The sequence below is a fragment of the Balaenoptera musculus genome, chromosome 2, assembly GCF_009873245.2.
Source record: "Balaenoptera musculus isolate JJ_BM4_2016_0621 chromosome 2, mBalMus1.pri.v3, whole genome shotgun sequence".
Classification (NCBI taxonomy): domain Eukaryota; kingdom Metazoa; phylum Chordata; class Mammalia; order Artiodactyla; family Balaenopteridae; genus Balaenoptera; species Balaenoptera musculus.
The window spans coordinates 75,876,253-75,897,963 of NC_045786.1; positions in this window are offsets into that span (position 1 = coordinate 75,876,253).

Below are 21,711 nucleotides of genomic sequence, written 5' to 3' on the forward strand. Positions count from 1 at the left end.
CCTCCAACCTCACTGCACCGCTGTGTAATCAGGGGCTGTGTAAGCCCCATCCAGGAGGGAAGGGTGACCCAGAAAGCAGCCAGGTAGATTTGAAATAAACTCCCTACCGAAAGGCTGCGGGCCTAGGGACAAAGTCCCTGCCTGGGTAGAGGAGGTGTCATACTTTGGGTATTGGAGTCAGACACTCGTTCCCCCACCTCCTACCAGCTTTGTGATCCTTAGCAAGTTATACGATATCTCGGAGACTCAGTTTTTTCATCTGTAAAATGGAGGAAATGATACCTCCTACTAGTGTAATGCAAATGTTAAATGAGATAGTGTAGTAACATTCCGAGCAGGGTGCCCAGATAAATTGCTTGATATAATGGTAGGGGCAGTTCTTATTACTCTGCTCATGAGGTACATTTCTTTTAAAATCACACTCCCATGGGTAATGCCTAGTCAAGAAAACCCAGCCCACTGGACATTCCAAGGCTAATCTTGTTCCCTTGATGCTCCTGGAGATTTGTTAGCAGATATTGGGAGGATGGGATAAGCTCATGCTATTCTTCTCAAAAAGCACCGTAACTCAAGATCTGCTTCTCCACTGACTGGTTGTTGCTCTAAAACAGAGCCAAGCACACACCCTACTCCTCCCTCCAGGTAGACAAGGGAGAGATTCAAACCATCACTGTGTCTCATAGTTGTAGCACCTCAAGCAAATCAGTGCAGGCACACTCATGGCTAAATCTAACACTGGGCTGGGAGGGTAGGTGGCCTGCTTCCTCTTAACATTCCTCTAATAAACTCAGATTCCCCAGAATTAAGTGTGTTGCCAAGGAATTTCAAGGCACACGAAGGTGAAGCTTGGCATTTGCAAAGAAGAAGTTACTTTTAGCTTGTTTTGCTTAAATCTGTTCATCTTTGTCTAAACTACTGTTACAAAAAATGTTAAAATTATCAGAGTTTCAGCTACATTTCTTTGGCTCAGATTTTAGTGGGGAAAAAAAGAGATGTGTTTGGAGATGGAAGGCAGTCAGCCGCAGGCAGGGTGATGGGAGTCATCTAAGGTGCTTAGACTCTAGTCGTATGTTCCATCTGCAGCATATATAGGAAATCCAATTGTTGCAACCTTTCTTCCTTTCCCATAGATAAGGAGGGAATGGCCAGAGTGATCATCAAAAATGCAGAAACAACAGAATTTGAATAATACTGATACATTATTTCTCTCTGGAAGGCCATGTCACAGAGTAGTGGTGTTGCAGAAGGTGCCCCACAAGGCCTATTCTTGACTTTGCTCCATGAGATCTTGAGCAAAACCCAATCTCTCAGAGCTTCTTATCTATAAAATAAGATAAAAAAATCTCCATTGTATCTACCACAGTGGTTATGGTGAGGGTCAAATGAGATCATGTATGTGAAATGTTGATGTGCCCTAGAACGCCATCCTCAGCCCCCTTTATCTTGTTCTGTAGTCCGGGCACGTCAGTTGTCACCAATACAATGATGGACTGCTGAATGACTGATTGATTGGCCATATTTCTCAATACCTAACAGACCTGTAATCTTGGATTTTACAAGGTTATCTTACGGCCAATAAATTGAAAACTGAACCCATTGCGTTACCCACACCCCTACCCAGACCTGCTTCACATGCCTGTGATTCTTACAAGGTTCAGTCCGACTGATGGGTCTTGACCAGACCTAGTGCCCACTATGCTTCTGGGTACCTTTCCCACACCAGACTTCTCTAGTCTCCCCAGGAGGAACCTGGACAGTCATTACCTTAAAAATACCCAGAATCCTGTGAAAGTGATACTTGGACTTAGAAGATGGAACTCAAATTCTGCCTCTTGTTTCATGAAAGAAAAAAGGTTCTGTATCTGAGGACAACTAATTAAAAATGGACAGGCTGAGTAAAACTTCATGGGTCCTCTCACATTAATGTCTTGCATCCCATGTGATAAGGAACAAAGAACTGATGCTAAACATAGAAATCTCTTAGACAGTTGAGTTCTGACTCTCTAACTGCGGTGAGCAGAGCCAGCCAGAAAATTATGCTACTTGAGGAAGAGAATGTAAAGTGTTTGAGGCAGGGACTCTGTCTGCTTAATTCCCTTTACCTAGAGCAATATCAAGAACACAGTAAGAGGTTGGAAAATATTTTTGAATGAATAAAGGAGAGTAATGTTTTCAAAGAGGATCACTAGGTCCATGAGCAATGTTGCAGATTTGGTTTTCACGAAGGTTGCATTCCGTCCTCCGATTCATAACAGAGCTGGTGGTATTCTCATGCACTGCATAAATATTTTACCCATTTTGAAAATTACTCTCAAACTCCTACATAAACTCTGAATTCCATTGTTGGACAGTTTTCAAGTTCAAAATTCCCCCACAGTAGGTCATATAGTTTTCATTTCTTAATGTTTATAGTCTATGTTTTATGTAGCGTTTGTTCAAAGATAATGGTAACAGGTTATTCTTTGCCTCCCCAGGAAATAATCAGGAGCCAGCAGGCAAACTGAATCTTGGCATTTGTATTGAGACTTAGGAGAGAAATATTTTTCCTAATGTTATGCATGTTAAATTGTAGAGCAATTTGCTTTATCTGAAGCCCTTGACAAAACATAAACTTTGTTATCATTGGTACAGGCTAACTGGGTGTGAATTGTGCCTGAAAAAAAAGATGCAGGGATAGAGCAGGGAAGGCAAATACATTGCAAACATGATGCTACTACTACTATTCACACCCACAGTAGTCATCACTAATTGATTGCAGCCTTCTTCCTACTAAGCTCAGACAATCCTTTTATTAACACGGTGCTTCAGGTAGCCATAACTAATTGATCACAGAGTGGCATGTGAGATTTATCCTTTTCACACATATTTATTGAGTTCTGGCTATATGCCTGGTACTGGAGATGTGCAGTGAATAAAAGAGACAAAAATGTGTATCCTCTTAGAGCTTAACATTACAGTGAGGGGTAGGAGGGGAGTCAGTAATTAAGTAAGTAAAATATGTAGTTTATTAGATGGTAATAAGTACAGTGGAGAAAATACAGCAGGTAAGGGGGATAGAGAACATTGGGAAGAGAGAGGTTACATTGTTAAATAGGGTAGCCAGAGCTGTTTTAGTTATCTTTTTCTGAGTAACAATTTATCCCAGAATTTAGTGGCTTAAAACAACAAACATTTGTTATTTCACCGTTTTTGTGAGTCATGAATTCACTAGCAGCTTAGCTGGGAGGTTCTGGGTTGGAATCTTTAATGAGGTTGCAGTAAAGATGTCAGCTGTGCTGCAGTCATCTGAAGGCTTGAATGGACTGAAGAATCTGCTTCCAAGATATCTGACAGTCATGGCTATTGGCAGGAGGGTCAGTTATTTGCTGGCTTTGGCAAGAGACCTCAGTTCCTTACCATGTGGGCCTCTCCATAGAACTGCTTGTGTCTCCTCTCAATGGGGCAGCTGGCTTGCCTCAGAGTGAGTGACCCAGGAGGGCAAGATGTAAGCCACAGTGTCTTTTGTAACCTAGCCTTGGAAGCCACATTCTGTCATTTCTGCCGTAACCTAGTGGTTATATGACCCAGTCTTATTCATTGCGGGAGGGGACTAGCATGACGCAAGGGGGCAGCCATCACTGGCACCATCCTGGAGCCTGGATGTCACACCAGGAAAGACTAAAAGGGAAACTTGAAGGAGATGAGAGATTAAATCTGAAGATAACAGGGGGGAGGGGCAGAAACCTCTAGGTGGTGAGAATAACAAATATAAAGACTCTGATGCAGGGACCTGCTTGGTGTAATTAAAAAATAGCAAGCAGGCCAGGATGCCTGGAGTGGAAGTGGAAGGGTGTAGGAGATGAGGTCAGAGCCATAACAAAGCCGGATCATGGGAGACCTTGTAGCTATTACAAGAACTTTGGTTTTACCCAATGTTCTAGTTATCTTTGCTGTGTAACAAGCCACCCGAAAACTTAGTATCATAAAACAGTCATTTTGTGATGCATGTGTGGGTCAGGAATTTGGACAGGGCATAGTGAGAATGGCTTGTTTGTGTTCTGTGATGTTTCCACAGTGTTTATCGCACTTTTGAATCTGGGAAGACTCAAGGCTCATCTGGCCTTGAAAGTTACTTTTATCACTTTCGCCGTAGTCATAAGCCTGTCCAGATTCACGGGAGAGAAAACAAATCCCATTTCTCTAAAGTCATGTTATATGAAGAGCATGTGGGATAGGAAATACAATTGCAGAATAAATTCTCTTTGGAGAATATAATCTGCCACATTCTGTGCAATGAGAGACTTGCATTATTTTGAGCAGAGGAGTAACATGATCTGACTCATATTTAAACAGGATCTTTCTGGTTGCTTTGCTGAGAACAGACTGAAAAGGGTATGAGACTAATTAATAAGCTATTACACTAATACAGCCAGGAGATGGTGAGGGCTTGGATGAGGGGGTAGGCAGTGGATGTGGTGATGAGTGAGATGGAGAAGGCAGCAGGTGAAATAAGTTTCATTGGGGTTTCTGTTGAGCTTCATACAGGAGCTCACTTTCAGTCATATGAAGTTTGGATTACAGTTAATAGTAGAACCTTGAGTTCAACGGAGAAAAAAATATGTTGGAGATATAAATGCTGTAGTATAGATATTGAAACCTGTAAAATTGAATGAGATCATCAAGAAGAGTGTAGATAGACAGGAGAGGAATTCCAGGAACTGAGCCCAGAGACACTCCAATATTGGGATGTCAGGGAGATCAGGAGGTGCTAGCATTAGGGACTGAAGAGGAAAGGCCAGTGAGGTAAGGAAATGTGGTGCCCTGGCAGCCGATGAAGAGAGGTTTTGGGAGCTGGGACTAAACAACTTGTTAGCTATTGACTCATCAAGGAAGATGAAAACCAAGAATTCCCATTGGATCAATCAACATAGAGATCATTGTTTACTTTAACGGAACAATTTTAGTGGAGTGGTGGGGTGAGTTCCTTGATTGGAGGGGATTCAAGAAGGAATGGCAGGAGAGAAATCGGAGATAGCAACTATAGTCATACAGTTAGAGGAATTTGAGGAATTTTGCTGTAAAGGGAAGGAGAGAAGTAGCTAGAGAGGGAAACAGTGTCAGGAGAAGTAGCTATTTGCCATCCAGATTGTCATTCATATTAGAGTGGGAGTAGAGAAAGAGAAAGAGAAATTCTGTGGGGGTAGGAACACAGGCTCTGGAATCAAATTTCCTCATTTTGAATCCTGGCTCTACATCTTGCTACTTGTGTAAACTTGGGCAAGGCACTTAACCTATCTGCCTCAGTTTCTTTATCTGCCACATGGAGATTACAATAGTATCTCCTCATAAGGTTGTAAAAAGTTGCTTCCCATGGAGTGTTTGAAACAGTTCTTGTCATATGGTGGACACTCAAATAAGTGGAAGCTATATTGATGATGAAGATGATAATGATGTGGTGGACCAGCCACATTTCCACACCTCTCAGTGGCACCTAGAGCACCAGAGGAGAGAATTTTAAAGCACCACTGATATGGAAGATTGCCGACACAGTCATCATTCCCTATGTTGGATGTGGTTGACCTAGAAATGAGCTGGAAACCGAGCCCACTGATGAGCTAGAGAGATGAGGCTGGGTGGCGGGCACTGGCAACTCTGCTGGTTGATCCACTTAATGCTGAAGACATACATTTATTTATTTATTTATTTATCTTTTTATTTATTTATTTGGATCAGGCACTGCTCAAGGGACAATAGTTTCATGGCAGAACATTTTGTTTATATCTCCTCATTTCCTGAGGATCCTCCCTGGAACAAGGGATTTGAGTCTCTTCTCTTTTGTCTTAGCTAGTGTAGTGGATGCTCATTGTAAGATTCAAAAACAACACTGTTTGTTTTTAAAAAAAAGAAAATCCAGTTACAATTTTATCTGATGACCCTTAGCAAGTGTGGATTCCGCAAGTGAAAGGGCATTGAGGCAGAGAAAAGTCAATAGTTTCCATCAAAAAGTCTTAGCTTCCTGAGAGACTTTTTAAATTATTGTTGGATTCCTGCTGAATTCATGTTAGAAAATTTTTCAAATGTTGTAATAGTTATTTTTAAACGAATATCTCTCCCACTTCCATTTCTTTCTTTTTTTTTTTTTTAAACATCTTTATTGGAGTATAATTGCTTTACAATGGTGTGTTAGTTTCTGCTTTATAACAAAGTGAATCAGTTATACATATACGTATGTTCCCATATCTCTTCCCTCTTGCATCTCCCTCCCTCCCACCCTCCCTATCCCACCCCTCTACGTGGTCACAAAGCACCGAGCTGATCTCCCTGTGCTATGCGGCTGCTTCCCACTAGCTATCTATTTTACATTTGGTAGTGTATATATGTCCATGCCACTCTCTCACTCTGTCACATCTTACCCCTCCCCCTCCCCATATCCTCAAGTCCATTCTCTAGTAGGGCTGTGTCTTTATTCCCATCTTGCCACTAGGTTCTTCATGACCTTTTTTTTCCCCTTAGATTCCATATATTTGTGTTAGCATACTGTATTTGTTTTTCTCTTTCTGACTTACTTCACTCTGTATGACAGACTCTGACTCCATCCACCTCACTACAAATACCTCCATTTCATTTCTTTTTATGGCTGAGTAATATTCCATTGTATATATGTGCCACATCTTCTTTATCCATTCATCCGATGATGGACACTTAGGTTGCTTCCATGTCCTGGCTGTTGTAAATAGAGCTGCAATGAACATTTTGGTACATGACTCTTTTTGAATTATGGTTTTCTCAGGGTATATGCCCAGTAGTGGGATTGCTGGGTCGTATGGTAGTTCTATTTGTAGTTTTTTAAGGAACCTCCATACTGTTTTCCATAGTGGCTGTATCAATTTACATTCCCACCAACAGTGCAAGAGTGTTCCCTTTTCTCCCCACCCTCTCCAGCATTTATTGTTTCTAGATTTTTTGATGATGGCCATTCTGACCGGTGTGAGATGATATCTCATTGTAGTTTTGATTTGCATTTCTCTAATGATTAATGATGTTGAGCATTCTTTCATGTGTCTGTTGGCCATCTGTATATCTTCTTTGGAGAAATGTCTATTTAGGTCTTCTGCCCATTTTTGGATTGGGTTGATTGTTTTTTTGTTATTGAGCTGCATGAGCTGCTTGTAAGTCTTGGAGATTAATCCTTTGTCAGTTGCTTCATTTGCAAATATTTTCTCCCATTCTGAGGGTTGTCTTTTAGTCTTGTTTATGGTTTCCTTTGCTGTGCAAAAGCTTTTAAGTTTCATTAGGTCCCATTTATTTATTTGTGGTTTTACTTCCATTTCGCTAGGAGCTGGGTCAAAAAGGATCTTGCTGTGATTTATGTCATAGAGTGTTCTGCCTGTGTATTCCTCTAAGAGTTTGATAGTGTCTGCCCTTACACTTAGGTCTTTAATCCATTTTGAGTTTATTTTTGTGCATGGTGTCAGGGAGTGTTCTAATTTCATACTTTTACATGTATCTGTCCAATATTCCCAGCACCACTTTTTGAAGAGGCTGTCTTTTCTCCACTGTATATGCTTGCCTCCCTTATCAAAGATAAGGTGACCATATGTGCGTGGGTTTATCTCTGGGCTTTTTATCCTGTTCCATTGATCTATATTTCTGTTTTTGTGCCAGTACCAAACTGTCTTGATTACTGTAGCTTTGTAATATAGTCTGAAGTCAGGGAGCCTGGTTCCTCCAGCTCCATTTTTCGTTCTCAAGATTGCTTTGGCTATTCGGGGCCTTTTGTGTTTCCATACAAATTGTGAAATTTTTTGTTCTAGTTCTGTGAAAAATGCCAGTGGTAGTTTGATAGGGATTGCATTGAATCTGTAGATTGCTTTGGGTAGTAGAGTCATTTTCACAATGTTGATTCTTCCAATCCAAGAACATGGTATATCTCTCCATCTATTTGTATCATCTTTAATTTCTTTCATCAGTGTCTTATAATTTTCTGCATACAGGTCTTTTGTCTCCTTAGGTAGGTTTATTCCTAGATATTTTATTCTTTTTGTTGCAATGGTAAACGGGAGTGTTTTCATAATTTCACTTTCAGATTTTTCATCATTAGTGTATAGGAATGCAAGAGATTTCTGTGCATTAATTTTGTATCCTGCTACTTTACCAAATTCATTGATTAGCTCTAGCAGTTTTCTGGTAGCATCTTTAGGATTCTCTATGGAGAGTATCATGTCATCTGCAAACAGTGACAGCTTTACTTCTTCTTTTCCGATTTGGATTCCTTTTATTTCTTTTTCTTCTCTGATTGCTGTGGCTAACACTTCCAAAAGTATGTTGAATAATAGTGGTGAGAGTGGGCAACCTTGTCTTGTTCCTGATCTTGGTGGAAATGGTTTCAGTTTTTCACCATTGAGGACGATGTTGGCTGTGGGTTTGTCATATATGGCCTTTATTATGTTGAGGAAAGTTCCCTCTATACCTGCTTTCTGCAGGACTTTTATCATAAATGGGTGTTGAATTTTGTCGAAAGCTTTCTCTGCATCTATTGAGATGATCATATGGTTTTTCTCCTTCAGTTTATTAATATGGTGTATCACATTGATTGATTTGCATATATTGAAGAATCCTTGCATTCCTGGAATAAACCCCACTTGATCATGGTGTATGATCCTTTTAATGTGCTGTTGGATTCTGTTTGCTAGTATTTTGTTGAGGATTTTTGCATCTATGTTCATCAGTGATATTGGCCTGTAGTTTTCTTTCTTTGTGACATCTTTGTCTGGTTTTGGTATCAGGGTGATGGTGGCCTTGTAGAATGAGTTGGGGAGTGTTCCTCCCTCTGCTATATTGTGGAAGAGTTTGAGAAGGATAGGTGTTAGCTCTTCTCTAAATGTTTGATAAAATTCGCCTGTGAAGCCATCTGGTCCTGGGCTTTTGTTTGTTGGAAGATTTTTAATCACAGTTTCAATTTCAGTGCTTGTGATTGGTCTGTTCATATTTTCTATTTCTTCCTGGTTCAGTCTCGGCAGGCTGTGCATTTCTAAGAATCTGTCCATTTCTTCCAGGTTGTCCATTTTATTGGCATAGAGTTGCTTGTAGTAATCTCTCATGATCGTTTGTATTTCTGCAGTGTTAGTGGTTACTGCTCCTTTTTCATTTCTAATTCTATTGATTTGAGTCTTCTCCCTTTTTCTCTTGATGAGTCTGGCTAATGGTTTATCAATTTTGTTTATCTTCTCAAAGAACCAGCTTTTAGTTTTATTGATCTTTGCTATTGTCTCCATTTCTTTTTAATTTATTTCTGATCTGATCTTTATGATTTCTTTCCTTCTGCTAACTTTGGGGTTTTTTTGTTCTTCTTTCTCTAATTGCTTTAGGTGCAAGGTTAGGTTGTTTATTTGAGATGTTTCCTGTTTCCTGATGTAGGCTTGTATTGCTATAAACTTCCCTCTTAGAACTGCTTTTGCTGCATCCCATAGGTTTTGGGTCGTCGTGTCTCCATTGTCATTTGTTTCTAGGTATTTTTTGATTTCCCCTTTGATTTCTTCAGTGATCACTTTGTTATTAGGTAGTGTATTGTGTAGCCTCCATGTGTTTGTATTTTTTACAGATCTTTTCCTGTAGTTGATATCTAGTCTCATAGCATTGTGGTTGGAAAAGATACTTGATACGATTTCAATTTTCTTAAATTTACCAAGGCTTGATTTGTGACCCAGGATATGGTCTATCCTGGAGAATGTTCCATGAGCACTTGAGAAAAATGTGTATTCTGTTGTTTTTGGGTGGAATGTCCTATAAATATCAATTAAGTCCATCTTGTTTAATGTATCATTTAAAGCTTGTGTTTCTTTATTTATTTTCATTTTGGATGATCTGTCCATTGGTGAAAGTGGGGTGTTAAAGTCCCCTACTATGATTGTGTTACTGTCGATTTCCCCTTTTATGGCTGTTAGTATTTGCCTTATGTATAGAGGTGCTCCTATGTTGGGTGCATAAATATTTACAATTGTTATACCTTCCTCTTGGATCGATCCCTTGATCATTATATAGTGTCCTTCTTTGTCTTTTGTAATAGTCTTTATTTATTTATTTATTTTTAATTAATTTATTTATTTACTTAGCTGTGTTGGGTCTTCGTTTCTGTGCGAGGGCTTTCTCTAGTTGCGGCGAACGGGGGCCACTCTTCATTGCGTTGCGCGGGCCTCTCACTATCGCGGCCTCTCTTGTTGCGGAGCACAGGCTCCAGACGCGCAGGCTCAGCAGTTGTGGCTCACGGGCCCAGTTGCTCCGCGGCATGTGGGATCCTCCCAGACCAGGGCTCGAACCCGTGTCCCCTGCATTGGCAGGCAGACTCTCAACCACTGCACCACCAGGGAAGCCCTGTAATAGTCTTTATTTTAAAGTCTATTTTGTCTGATATGAGAATTGCTACTCCAGCTTTCTTTTGATTTCCATTTGCATGGAATATCTTTTTCCATCCCCTCACTTTCAGTCTGTATGTGTCTCTAGGTCTGAAGTGGGTCTCTTGTAGACAGCATATATATATGGGTCTTGTTTTTGTATCCATTCAGCCAGTCTGTGTCTTTTGGTGGGAGCATTTAATCCATTTACATTTAAGGTAGTTATCAATATGTATGTTCCTATTCCCATTTTCTTAAGTGTTTTGGATTTGTTATTGTAGGTATTTTCCTTCTCTTGTGTTTCTTGCCTAGAGCAGTTCCTTTAGCATTTGTTGTAAAGCTGGTTTGGTGGTGCTGAACTCTCTCAGCTTTTGCTTGTCTGTAAAGGTTTTACTTTCTCTATCAAATCTGAATGAGATCCTGGCTGGGTAGAGTAATCTTGGTTGTAGGTTTTTCTCCTTCATCACTTTAAGTATATCCTGCCACTCCCTTCTGGCTTGCAGAGTTTCTGCTGAAAGATCAGCTGTTAACCTTATGGGGATTCCCTTGTGTGTTATTTGTTGTTTTTCCCTTGCTGCTTTTAATATGTTTTCTTTATATTTAATTTTTGATAGTTTGATTAATATGCGTCTTGGCGCATTTTTCCTTGGATTTATCCTGTATGGGACTCTCTGTGCTTCCAGGACTTGATTAACTATTTCCTTTCCCATATTAGGGAAGTTTTCAACTATAATCTCTTCAAATATTTTCTCAGTCCCTTTCTTTTTCTCTTCTTCTTCTGGGACCCCTATAATTCAAATGTTGGTGCGTTTAATGTTGTCCCAGAAGTCTCTGAGATTATCCTCAGTTCTTTTCATTCTTTTTTCTTTATTCTGCTCTGCAGTAGTTATTTCCACCATTTTATCTTCCAGGTCACTTATCCGTTCTTCTGCCTCAGTTATTCTGCTATTGATCCCGTCTAGAATATTTTTAATTTCATTTATTGTGTTTTTCATCATTGCTTGGTTCCTCTTTAGTTCTTCTACGTCCTTGTTAAATGTTTCTTGCATTTTGTCTATTCTATTTCCAAGATTTTGGATCATCTTTACTATCATTATTCTGAATTCTTTTTCAGGTAGACTGCCTATTTCCTCTTCATTTGTTAGTTCTGGTGTGTTTTGACCCTGCTCCTTCATCTGCTGTGTGTTTTTCTGTCTTCTCATTTTGCTTATCTTACTGTGTTTGGGGTCTCCTTTTCACAGGCTGCAGGTTCGTCGTTCCCGTTGTTTTTGGTATCTGTCCCCAGTGGCTAAGGTTGGTTCAGTGGGTTGTGTAGGCTTCCTGGTGGAGGGGACTAGTGCGTGTGTTCTGGTGGATGAGGCTGGATCTTGTCTTTCTGATGGGCACGTCCACGTCTGGTGGTGTGTTTTGGGGTGTCTGTGGCCTTATTATGATTTTAGGCAGCCTCTCTGCTAATGGATGGGGCTGTGTTCCTGTCTTGCTAGTTGTTTGGCATAGGGTGTCCAGCACTGTAGCTTGCTGGTCGTTGAGTGAAGCTGGGTCTTGATGTTGAGATGGAGATCTCTGAGAGATTTTCGCCGTTTGGTATTACGTGGAGCTGGGAGGTCTCTTGTGGACCAGTGTCCTGAAGTTGGCTCTCCCACCTCAGAGGCACAGCCTTGATGTCTGGCTGGAGCACCAAGAGCCTTTCATCCACACGGCTCAGAATAAAAGGGAGAAAAAATAGAAAGAAAGAAAGAAAGAGGATAAAATAAAATAAAATAAAGCTATTATAATAAAAAGTAAGAAAAAAATTATTAAGAAAACATTTATTAAGAAAAAAAAATTTTTTTAAGTAAAAAAAACCAGAAAAACAAAAACAAAAAAATGGATGGACTGAACCCTAGGACAAATGGTGAAAGCAAAGCTATACAGACAAACTCTCACCCAGAAGCATACACATATACACTCACAAAAAAGGAAAAGGGGAAAAATTAATATATATCCTGCTCCCAAATTTGGGATGATTCATTGTCTATTCGGGTATTCAACAGATGCAACAGATGCAGGCACATCAAGTTGTTTGTGGAGCTTTAATCCGCTGCTTCTGAGGCTGCTGGGAGAGATTTCCCTTTCTCTTCTTTGTTCGTACAGCTCCCGGGGTTCAGCTTTGTATTTAGACCCGCCTCTGCGTTTAGGTCGCCTGAGGGCGTCTGTTCTTCGCTCACACAGGACGGGGTTAAAGGAGCAGCTGCTTTGGGGGCTCTGGCTCACTCAGGCAGGGGGGAGGGAAGGATACGGATGCGGGGCGAGCCTGCAGCGGCAGAGGCCGGCGTGACGTTGCACCAGCCCGAGGCGCGCCGTGCGTTCTCCCGGGGAAGTTGTCCCCGGATCATGGGAGCCTGACCATGGCAGGCTGCACCGGCTCCCAGGAGGGGCATTGTGGAGAGTGACCTGTGCTCGCACACAGGCTTCTTGGTGGCGGCAGCAGCAGCCTTAGCGTCTCCTGCCCATCTCTGGGGTCCGCGCTGATAACCGCGGATCGCGCCTGTCTCTGGGGTCCGCGCTGTTAGCCGCAGCTCGCGCCCGTCTCTGGGGTCCGCACTGATAGCCGCAGCTCGCGCCCGTCTCTGGAGTTCGTTTAGGCGGTGCTCTGAATCCCCTGTCCTTGTGCGCCGCGAAACAAAGAGGCAAGAAAAAGTCTCTTGCCTCTTCGGCAGCTCCAGACTTTTTCCCGGACTCCCTCCCGGCTAGCTGTGGTGCGCTAACCCCTTCAGGCTGTGTTCACGGCGCCAACCCCAGTCCTCTCCCTGGGATCCGACCAAAGCCCGAGCCTCAGCTCCCAGCCCCCGCCCATCCTGGCGGGTGAGCAGACAAGCCTCTCGGGCTGGTGAGTGCTGGTTGGCACCGATCCTCTGTGCGGGAATCTCTGCGCTTTGCCCTCCGCACCCCTGTGGCTGCGCTCTCCTCCGTGGCTCCGAAGCTTACCCCCTCTGCCACCCACAGTCTCCGCCCACGAAGGGACTTCCTAGTGTGTGGAAACCTTTCCTCCTTCACAGCTCCCTCCACTGGTGCAGGTCGCGTCCCTATTCTTTTGTCTCTGTTATTTCTTTTTTCTTTTGCCCTACCCAAGTACGTGGGGAGTTTCTTGCCTTTTGGGAGGTCTGACGTCTTCTGCCAGCGTTCAGTGAGTGTTCTGTAGGAGCAGTTCCACGTGTCGATGTATTTCTAATGTACCTGTGGGAAGGTAGGTGGTCTCCGCGTCTTACTCTTCCGCCATCTTGCCTCCAAGTCCTCACTTCCATTTCTTAACATGGATTTCTCACTTCAGTGATTACAAACTAAAAAAAAAAAAAAAAAAAGACAAAACTTACATTCATTGATTTACTAATAAAAAAAAATCACCATATAATTTGTCACCCAAATGGGGACCCTTTTGATAGAAAGAGAACACCTTTAATAATTATACAAGGACAACAGAAGTTAAGTGGGTTTGTCCTGGGTAATCAGAACATATCCATGGGATATCAGAATCATTAGAACTTCCAAATTATATATAGCCAGCTTTCAGGAGGAAGAAGAGCTCCCCATAGAAAGATATTGTATATTGAATTTAACTCAACTAAGTTTTAGTTGATTTAGGACCTCAAGATCATTTTAAAAAGTCATTTCAGAAATCGCTGAAAAGACCTTTTGCTAATATTCACAATTCTTCCTTTTCTGAGAATCCTGAACAAGTATTCAGACTTCAGGTGTTTTAGAGGTGTGGGCTAATGTTTACAGGACTGGTCCCCTGGGCCCAGGGCCCTCTGAACATGAACAGTATCCTCATTCTGGGCCTAAATTTGCTGCCACCCACAACCACATAGGTACTAACCCAAGGAGGTGAATTACTAGGACCCAGGCGCTTTCCATCAATAGGAAGAATGTGGGTGCTTCCTCTTTCAAGACCATCTTGACCTCAGTGTGTTCACCACTGAGATTGATTTTCTCTCTCTCTGACTTTCAACCTCCTAGACCAACTGAGCAAAGCCTGACTCAAGATGGGAACCTTTGCAGGGATATACAACCTCATCCTGATCAAAGATGTCTTCCACCTGTTGTCATTATAATGTCATTCAACTAGTAAAATAGCTCTGCTTATGTACAGAGTCTAATTGGGAATGCCTACTCCATCATGATGCCATTGTGATTGGACCTGGCCACTTCTAAGCCTGGCCTAGGCTGTCTTGGACCTATAGTTATGGCATTTCCTTTTAGGCTAAAGCAGAGAAAGATGGTTTGAGAGCTCAGAGGCAGAGATATCCACATGAAATAAGGCAGAGTATTAATAATATTACATTGACAAGTTGCAAGACAATTAAGGTTATCCACTGATTCCTGGATTTCACTGGACACTATTAATTACTCATTCCCCACATCTTTGCTGTGACATTTCCACATAGTTGAGATCCTCTGAAAGGAAAGGAGACAGATTCACCTGGTATGGCTTCAACATTTCAACCATTGAAATTCTCTTCAAATCTTTGCATATTCCAGCCTACCTGGATCTCACCTATCCAGAAAATCATCTAAAGCAGTGCTCTTCAAAGTGTTGTGGTCCACCTACATCAAAATTTCTTGGGCTACTTGTTTTAAAAAAGAGCAATTTCCAGGATCCTACTGAATCAGAATCTTTGGCACTGGTGCTCAGCAGTACATTTCACACAAGCTCTTTAAATGATTCTTACATACATTAACGTTGAGCAACCACTAATCTAGAACTAGAGCCGTGGTCCTCAACCTTGGCTGCACGTTAGAGTCACTGGGAGAACTTCGAAACTCCCAAATGCCCGAGGCCACTCCCCAGCCCAATCAAATCAAAATGTCTGGGGGGGGGAAGTCCACCTTTTGAAAGTTTCCCAGGTGATTCCAATGTACAACCAAGACTGAGAACCACTCCAGTAGATCCGTCATTCTCAGAAGATGGCAAGGCTCCCCTGTCAAAGGGGATCATACCTAGGAATTTAACTGCATTTGAGACCAACCATCCTGTATGACTGTGGCAACTGAGGGTTGTCTAGGCCAGTGTTACTCAACACTGCAGACTGCTGTCAGTTCATGAACTGTTTCATTACTGGCCCTCAAGGAGCTTGTACAGTCATGTGAAACAATTATATTACTAAATTTTTTTGTAGCAAGAATTTCCTTATGGAGTAAACAGTGCATTGATAAGTATTGTAATGCAAGCTTCTTACCTCATCGTGGACAAGTAACCAATAGTTTGTGGACAGACACTTTGAACAGTGTTGGTCCAGGCCAGGTACCCAGGCATGAAGGTACCATCTCAAGGGTCCCATGACAATGCAGTCCAGCCGCTGACTCCTGGAGCAGCTGAGATGAACCTGGTAACTCAACCCCACCAGGGAAAGTGGGCTGCATTCTCAGAATGCTGATGCACTGTCCAGAAGGACAGTGTGCTGAGCACAAAGAAAGGCTCAGCTGAGATCTTTCAGGAAGCCCAAACACAAGGCGACAGCCTTGCTGAAAATGTTCTAACCCAAACTTGTGAACCAGGTACCTCCTCATCACCCAGAATAGACAGCAGAGAGTGGGCAAAATGCCTGACCAAGGGCCAGAAGACCCCATGGGTGGTTTCAAGGCCTCAGAGCACAGAAAGAAAGCCCGAGTCATGGCTCTTTCAGGTGCAAGGGACAGAATATCAACCTAATCCTACTTAATACAGAAAGAAAATTTATTAGCTCATGTCAGGCTCTTCCCACTTAGTGGCAAATCTGGTCACCAGCAGCATCAGGCTGACACTCTCCCAACCTAGCAATGGCAACAGGGTAACAGCCATGCCTCCTATAGTTCCAGCAAAAGTACTAGAACTAACCCTTATTGAGCCCAACTGGGTCATGTTTGCATCTCTAAATCAATCATTGTGACTTCAATTGGACATATCTAAGTCATGTGTCCATCACTGGATATGGGAGGTGTGGTAAGTCTCACCTGAACCACATGGATTGGGAGTGAATGAGAGGTGAATCCATCAAAGAAAAATTGATGAGCTCCTAGCAATACAAGGGGGAATGGATGCTGGGCAGGTAAAGAAAACAGGTTTCCCCTATAAAAGCTCAGAATCACCAGCTGTGTATGCTACAAAGAGGCCTGAGCCCACGTTCTAGCACCAACGTGCCTCCACCCCAGCCAGCCTCACCAGTTTGTAGAGATGTGGAGACACTCAGGTTAGTGACCTACCCAAGGAATTACGGCACACACTTCTGTCCCCCGTTTGCTTTGGGGATGTCATCAAAATAGACTTTTCTAGGGATTTATGCTTCTTGTTGCTTCTCTTATTCCAAGCACAATAATCTATTTTCATTTATTCACTCATGCATTCATGAATTCATCAGACAAACATTAAACTGAGTGCTGATGGTGCTGATGGTTGAAGATGCGCAGATAAATAAGGCATATACTACCCTCTTCCAATACTTGCTGCCGTAGTAATTCCCCATGGATGCAATTTCATTTTCTGAGTTCCTTTCTCCTCCAAGTCCTGGAGCAGAAACCCAGGGGGAAAACAGAAAGCTGCATAAGGTGTCTCTATAATAAGAATGTGAAAAATTCTGTCACTAGATTCTCTTCAGCCAAAAATAAGATAATCTGCCTCTATTTTTTTTAAAGAAAATCCCTCCCCACAGGCTTTCCAGGGAAATCTAACCTGGATCTGGATAGGATGATTCCTTCTCAGGACTACTTAGCCAAGCATGACTTTATAACTGCGTCGTAAAAGAAATTTCAAAAATTGCATGAAAAAGGTCCACATTCTTAGACAAAACGTGGCATTTTAAATTGTAGACCCCTGCAAGATCTGAGGACAAAGATTCTATTTACAACCTCCTCCAAATTTCTGTATTTGACTTGAGATGCCACAAATCTAGCAGTGGAATCACTTAAGGAGCAGAGATTGGAGACTGTAACGTGGGGGGTGGCCCCACCTCTACCTCTGCCATGGAGGGAAGCAGGAGCGGGGGGATGGAAAGTGAGGCTGCGCTGGCTGCTGCAGAAGCTGGGGGAGACACTGCTAGGACCAGAAACCCCCGCTCCTTTCTGTTTACGAATTTGTCTGCAGGTAGAGAACTGCACTGGAAAAGGGGTCCCTGGGAATCCTGGGGGAGTGAGTGCCTCCAGTCCCATGGTGATCTCGCTGAAATCACTTTGATCAAAGCCAGTGCCCCAAGTGCTTTTCACTTTCAGAGAGTCCCATTGTGTGTTAAGTCCTAAAATGCCCTTATTACCAGCCTCCAGCATAAACTTCCTTAGTGCAAGCCATGTGGCAGGTACATGTCTGCATCCACCCCAGCATCTCACACCAAGTTTGCCCTAAGTTAGGTACCCAGGAATTGCGGGTGGGATAAATGAGTGAATGCATGAATTTAGTTTAGCATATGGTAGTTCACAAAGCAATGTGAGTTATACTTCACAGCTTGCCTGCTCACTTTGGCTGTATATTTGGGGGTTCTTCTTGTCACATCTGCCTACCCTCCAAACTTCTCAAAAAGCAAGAATGTGATGCCAGAAGGCTAGGACGCAACCTGGGGTGAGATGTGCTGTAACTCACAGATGGCAGCACTGATTCAATCAGAATGTGCACAAGGCGAGAAGTGGAAACCCCAGCGTGGGGCACTTGGCACTACTAAGGAGGAGCCCCCTCAATTAGGTGGACACCAGTTACAGGCAGCTGAGGAAGAAACATTCCCTGGACTCTAGAGAGGGTGGTTTTGTAAAGGCTGTATATGGGGGGGTGGGAGGGCGGAGAAGGGTGTGCAGATGTGAGGGAAAACCAGAGAGAGAATTACTGTAAAAAAAAAAAAAAATCTTTAAGTAACAAAATCAGCAGCTGGACCAGATTAGCTGTTCCCTTCTCTTTCCTATTTTTGGACTTGGGAAGAAAATGTGCAAAATAATTCCTGTTTTGGAGAAAAGTAGAGAAGGAGGCCAGTTTGGGGGTTGGGGAGGGAGCACAGGCTATGGGGCTGTGGACCAGGTCAGAGAAGCAGAGGGAACTGAGGGGCTGCACAGATTGGTGACTCTACTGCTTCTGGGGGCATGGGGACACCAACGCTGCTCTCTCTTCCTCCCCAGGGAACATGGGAGACTAGGTCTCTGCTCAGTGATGGAGCAAAACCTTTGGGACAAATGCCAAATGTGTGGTTTTCACAGGATGACTGCTGAGGCCAGGCATAGACCTGATGGCCAGAAAGACACCTCAGGGCCACAGCAGAGGTGCAGGGACAGGAGGCAGACTCATGGGTCTTTCTGCTGTTCCTAGTCTCCTTTCCCTGCTGTTAAGTGCACAGTGTTTTCCTGCATTGATCTTGACTCTTGTTAAAATCTCTCAGTTTCCTGAGTGAGAGACTCAGTATGTGACTTGTAAGAAGAGCATGGGCTCTCCCTGCCAAGGATACACCTCTAATGGCAACGTTTCAGATGTCTATGATGGGACAAATGGGGGAAGCATTTTGGGGGTGACAGAACCTTGAAATTCTCCTACACTTCTGGTGGGAGTTTAAATTGGTAAGAACACTTTGGAATCTGTTGATAGTATCGACTGAAACACATACCCTACAACCCAGCAAGTCCACTCCTGCCAAAGAGGAGTAAGTATGTATATGCTCACCAAAAGACACATACCAAAATATTCAGAGCAGCATTCTTTAACAATAGTCCCAAATTGGAAACTACCCAAATGCCCATTAAACAAGAAGACTTGTTATATAAATAATTCTAGATTCACATACTAAGGATAAATCATCTACAACCACCAGCAACAATATGGCTGAATCTCACAAATGCAATAATGGGCCAAAGAAGCCAGGCACAAAAAAGCATCCAAATTTCTCAGTCCAATTATATAAAGTCCAAAACAGGTAAAACTTGTAGATGCTGCTAGAAGTTGGGATAATGGCGACCCTGGGAAGAGAGTATTGACTGAAAGGGCTTGCTGGGGAACTGGTAGTGATCTCAGTGCTAATTACATAGGTGTGGGGAGAATGTAAAATTTCAAAGAGCTGTTCACTTACATGTGCACTTTTCTGAATATTTGTTATATTTCAATTTTTAAAAATGTTAAGGCCTCCAACTCCTTTGCTGTACTATGTGAATAGCTGGGCTTAAGGCAGGTTCCAGGTAGAAGGTTGTTTCCTATATTGAGCTGAAGCTGACTCGCTACCACTGCACCCCCTTAGCCTGGTTCTGCCCTTGGCAGGTCACAGATTTGTGTAGTCCCCTTGTAACTTCATGTCCCCCTGAGTATTTGTTTCTGGACAAGCATATCCCCTTCCTCAATCCCCCTCAATGGGACAACGTTTGTATTCTAGAACTGCCAGATGTAGAAATAACTACCCTCTTTGGGTGAGACCTTAAATTGATCTTATAGGTGGGTCAGAGTTTTTTGTTTGATTTTTATTTTCCCTCATTTCTTACTGGAGACATTGCTCCAGCTTCCAGCCCTCCACCAAAGGTGAGAATACTTTGATCAACCAAGAACGCGTGAACCCCCAGCTGTCTCAGCTCCTTAGAACAAAGTCAGGACCCAGAGGGGCTGGTCAAGGACCTACAGCCAAGCTCCAAGGCTGGGCCTGGGAACCAATTCATGGGCGGGAGTGAGAGGGGTAATTCTGACCCCTTTCAATCCTTTCTGTGGGGCTCACATTGTCATACCTCATTGAATTAGGGGCTGGTGCCTCTCCACATTCTTTCACTGAAGTGAGCATAATTCCTGCACCAGGAGTAGTTTTCACAGGAATATTATGAACATGGCACAGGAAAAGGCACACACAGCCCAGTGTGATGGCCCTAAGGATGGGTTAGGCCCATCTGCTTCCCAGAGAAAGGAAAAATGATTAATCCCTTAGTGAATGTCAGTGAGGTCTTCAGGCTCAAGAAGGGAATCTGACCAATAGTTTCTTGTAATGATTTCCATGTTCACCATCTCGGTTGTCCTCTTCTGATAATCCAAATTGGAATGACTTGATTTCTGACATAATAAGAACAACTGATTTCTCATGGTCCTACTCTGTTTTAGGCTCAGCCACAAAGTCACTTAAAACTTACTTAAGCTGACTTTTTTTTTTTTTTGAAGACAAAACAACTTATTTATACAGAACTCCACCTAGCAAGAATGAAAATATAGCTCAGGCATGCCAACAATAGGACACTTTGCTAGCCAGATAAGACAATACCCATGAAGAGAAATTGTACTTTGCAGACTCTTTACTGTTGTAGAGTTTGTTACATAACCATCACCAGGACCAGCTAGGTAATTTGCAGTGCCCAGTGCAACATGAAAATGTGGACCCCCTCATTAAAAAGTTTTCATGATTTCAAGATGGTGACAGCAAAGCATTAAACCAAGCCTGGGGCCCTGTGCGACTACAGAGGTCATGTACAGTCTGTGAAGGGGGCCCTGGGTGCAGAAAGACTGCATGGAGGATGTTCCTTTAAGGTTGGGAACCTGTCAAGAATGTTGATAGTTTACACAATATTGGAGAACCTGGTCAATGTGTAAGAAATGAACAAACAACAAAAAAAGTAAGAGGATTGAAAGTGAAGAGATAACAGTATCATTATTTGCAGATAATATGAAATTCCTGGGGAAACTAATATAATCAAGAGGAGAATAAAGCTACTAGCGCAAATAAGATAGTTCAGAAAGTTGACCAGATACAAGATCAAAATAAGTAGAGTATAAACAAGTTGCAGGAATAGGGATGGAGCATGGACTTGTAAGGGGATCTAATCTCTTACAGCTGTTGCCATCTTGTAGTAGGAGTTGGAATGGAGGGAGGGGTCTCGCTCCTTTGCATCTGCCTGCTGAGAGAGGGCTTCAGTGTGATCCTTGCAAAAGGGCTTTGTATCCCCTGGAGTTTAGGGCACTTTTACACTGGGTCTGCACAGGGCTGATGGATCCCCAGATAAGAAGCTGAGTGTCTTCGGATGCAGGGCCAAGCCAGAGCAGAAGGCTGAGAGGGGAGGACACTGCCCTCCTCTTGGTGCCACAGAAAGCACAGAATGGTGGGGGAAAGGATGCAAAGTGGGATAGGAATGTTTTGCTTGGGGTCATTTAAATAGAGATTCAATAGAGGACCACCAGGAGGTATTTTACAAAGAAAGTTCTATGTGGAGCAGATCCTGATATGGAGCGGGAGAAATTTGATGCTACTTCAAGTCTGGAGTTTTAAATGTCCTGTTCACAAGTAAGACTGTTCAGTTAGAAATCCAAGACTTAATCCGCAGCTCTGACACTTGTCTGCTCTGTGAATTTGTACAAATCCTTTAACTTCTACAAGCTAGGCTTTCCCTCTCTGGGGGTTTG